The sequence below is a fragment of the Macaca nemestrina genome, chromosome X (assembly GCF_043159975.1).
Source record: "Macaca nemestrina isolate mMacNem1 chromosome X, mMacNem.hap1, whole genome shotgun sequence".
Lineage (NCBI taxonomy): Eukaryota > Metazoa > Chordata > Mammalia > Primates > Cercopithecidae > Macaca > Macaca nemestrina.
Genome location: NC_092145.1, coordinates 23,472,381 through 23,476,636, shown reverse-complemented (window position 1 = coordinate 23,476,636; position 4,256 = coordinate 23,472,381).

Genomic DNA, 4,256 nt, shown 5'->3' with positions numbered 1-4,256 from the left:
TTGTGTTAGGAATTGCATTGAATCTATAGATCAATTCAAAGGGTATTGCCACCTTAACAATATTAAGTCTTCTCATCCACAACCATGGGATTTTTTCAATTTATTTAGATATTCTAAAATTTATTGAACAATATTTGTTAGTTTGCAGAGTGTAAGATTTGCACCTCTTTTGTTAAATTTCTTCCTAAATATTTTATACTTTTTCAATGCTACTATAAGTGGAATTGTTTCTTAATTTCATTTTGAATTGTTCATTGCAAGTGTATAGAAATAAAATTGAATTTTGTATATTGATTTTGTACCCTAAAAACTTGCTGAATTTGCTTATTAGTTCTAATAGTTCTTTTCAGATTCCTTGGCATTGTCTACATACAAGATCATGTCATCTGTGAATAGAGATCATTTTATGTCTTCCTTTCCAATCAGGATGTCTTTTATTTCATCTTCTTGCCTAATTGCCCTGCCTAAAACTTCCAGTACAATGTCGAATAAAAATTGTGAGAACAGATTGATGTCTTTGTCTGGTTTTCCATCTCCTGGAAAGCATGCAGTCTTTCACCACTAAGTACGCTGTTAGCTGTGGGTTTCTTGTAGATACCCTTAATCAATTTGAGGATGTTCTTTCTAATTCTAGTCTGTGGAGTGTTTTTTAAAATCATGAAATACTGTTAGGATATTTGTCAAATGATTTTTCTGTGTCTACTGAGATGATCATGTAATTTTCTTGTTTCATTGATGTAATGTATTATACTAATTGATTTTCAAATGTTGAACCAAACTTGCATTCCTGTGATAAATCTCACTTGGTCATGAAACATAATTCTTTTTTGGATTTTGCTGGATTCAGTTTGCTAGTGTTTGTGGTGAGTTTTGGTATCCATATTCATAAGAATATTGGTCTGCAGTGTTTTTTTGTAATTGTGATGTTTTTGTCTGTTTTTTCTCTCAGGATACTATTGGTCCCATAGAATCAGTTGGGAGATGTTCCTTCCTCCTTTTTAATTTGGAAGAGAATGTGATGAATTGTTATTAATTTATCATCATATATTTGGTAGAATTCACTAGTGAGGCTATCTGTGCCTAGGTTTTTCTTTGTGGGTAGTTTTGCCTTTTTTTGTTTGTTTGTTTAACTATCTCTTAATTGTTATAGGTCTTATTTGTTATCTCTTACTTGTTATAGGTCTCTTCACATTGCCTAACTTTTCTTGAGTAAATTTTGGTAGTTTTTGTCTTTCTAGAAATTTTTTCATTTAATCCAGGTTATTTATTTTATTGGTAGACAATTGTTCATAGTACACCTTTATAATCCTTATTCCTGCAAGGTCTGTAGTAATGTTCCCTTTTATGCCTGGCTAATATATATTCCTCCTTTGAGATCCAACTCACACATCACCTATTTCACAAAGCTTTCTTTCACACTTCTCCTACCCCTATCCCCACCCCAATAATCTTTCTGAAGTAATATTCTAATACCCCTCTTCATTCCCTCATCATATCATTTTACAGACTGTATTATTTCCTCTTTATTATGTCTGTTTTCCTCCTAGACTGTGAGAAACTTGAGGAAAGTAACTTTGGTCTTAATGACACACGATGCTTAGTGAATGTTTTTGGAAATTAACTAAAATTAGTGACTGTTATGAAGCTCCCTTAGCCTGATGCATCTACATCTACTATTGAACTACATTTGCTATTCCTATTTTCTCATCAGTGTCCTCTCTTATTCTTATTTCTGATCTCTCTCTTTGCCCTTCTCCATGATGACCTTTCTCTCTCATCCACAAGTTGCCAAGAACTTCCTTAAAAAGCTAAATCTCAGTTATCCATATTCCACCCTTCTAAATCATTCATGGTTCATTGTAAAATCTCTGGCTGAAAAAAAACATAAAGAGCCCTAAACTCATGAAAAGATACTCAGTCTCACTCCATAATAAGAAAGGTGTAAATTAAAGCCACACTGAGATACTGTTTTTCACCTATCAGATTGGCAAACGACAAAATGTTTAATAATACACTTTGTTGGCAAGTGTGTGGGAAAACTAACACTCAGAAATTGATAGTGGGACTGTAAACTGTTAACTTCTATGGAGGGAAATTTGACAATTTCTATCACCATTAGGAATCTACATATTCTTTGATCCAGCAATCCTAGTTCTAGAAATTTATCCTACAGATATATATACATGCATTTTAAATGACCTCAAAGCATTTATTATAGCACTGTCTAAAACATCAAAATATTGAAAACAATCTAATTGTTCTTCAGTATTGGACTGGTAAATCATGGCCATGTAGTGGAAAATTATGCAGCCATAAAAGAATGAGGAACTCTTTAATGATTGGCAATAATCTTTAAGATGTATCATTGAATTTTTTTAAAAAGCGAAGTGCAGAACTTGTGTAGAGTATGCTGCCATTTGAACAAAAGTGGAGAAAAGGTATGCACACATATTAACTTATATGTGCATGAGATATTTTCAGAATGATAAATCAGCTAAAATCTTTGGTTGCCTCTAAGGAGACGTAGTGGACGTCTGAGAGACTTTACTGTCTCTTTAGTTCTGCAATTTGAATTTTGACAATATCAATATATGCTTGTCTATCTTGAGTCTTGAGTCTGTGTGATTAGGGAATTCAAAGTCATGATGTATTAGTTTGTAACCAAATGAGACTAAAACATGATCCTCATGGCCTGTCTGCTGCAAAAGATATGACCTATTTCACTAATAGTCCAATGGTTCTCAATGTGTGTTCTCCAGACCTGTAGCATTGGCATCACCTGGGAAACGTGTTAGACATATAGTCTCAGGTCTCACTGCAGACCTACTAAATCAGAAACTCAGGGGTTGGGCCTAGCAATCTGTGTTTATCATAAGCCCTCCAAGTGATTCTTATGCAAGATCAAGTTTGAGAAGCACTTCAAAGTCAAATCACCTGATGAGGCACATGTACTTAATGAACACCTGTTGTGCAGATCATCTCCCTTTCCCTCTTTTACTGGGTCAGGCCACTGAGTCCTGTTGACTCTTCCTCTGAAATGTCTCCTGCATGCATTTGCCACTGCCTCTTCTCATTCTCAGCCTCACCATCTTAGTTCAGGTCCTCATCACCTCACATTACAAGAGCATCCTAATTCCCCACTCTACTTCTAACACTGTCCTTTCTAGTTCAACCCAAGATTCCTAGAATACTGTTCTAAAAAACTAGTTTGTCCACATCAATCAGTGCCCTACTCAAAAAAAGTGATAAATGCTTCATCTGCCTCCAAGATGAGGCACATCTTTTTCAATTGAGATTCAAGGATTTTCTTAATTTAGCTTCAAACTGACTTTAAAACATTTTTTCTTTTATGAATCCTCAACTATATATCCAAATTAATCCTTAAATTATACCATGAGAACTTTTGCCTGTATATCTTTCCCTTCTCAACTCCTTTCACCCCACACTCACCACCCTTCCCAGCTAACTCCTACTTATCCCTTAGATTTTAGCTTAGATGGGTTCTTCTCTTTCAGGAAGCCTTCCTGGGTGCTTCAGACTAGGTGAGGTACCTCTGGACTCCCATAGCACTCTGTACCTCCACACTATATTTTAAATATCTGGTTATCTTTCTCCTCCACTACTATGTAAACTCTCTGATGGCAGGAACCTTGTTCATTAACTCAACAAATCTTTACTGAACACTACTATGTATCAGGCCCTGTATCCCTGGCACCTAGGAGGTATTCAATAAATATTTTCAATGGATTTAAAGAAGGTTTATTCTCTTTTTATGTTTTCCCCTCCAGTCACATATTTCTCTGTTAACCATGATTTCAAAGGATAAATTTTTGGACACTTAAGATCACATCCAAGGGCAAGTAAGTGGTATAAAAAATATAAGAGCTATGGAGTTAGTAGCAAAGAGGAAGGGAAGGAAAGAAACTTGTAACCATCAAGCAACTACAGTGGACCAGGCACATTACAAGAAATAAGTGATTGATTTCCTCCCTCTCCATATTTTATGTGAATTTGCAAGCTAAAATGAAGTATGTACAAATAAAATAAATTTTGCTTGAAAAGTAAGTTATTTCTGGATACATATTTGTGTATCAGAAAATATGAGTGTTTCATATTAAGATAAGGAAAGAGTGTGAATTAGGTTCAACTATACATAATTTACAGATAGATTATAAATCTTTTTCCCTGTCTTGCCATATGCTCCTCCTAATCCTCATTAGTTAAAGACATCAAATGAGAATGCATGTAATTTAGAA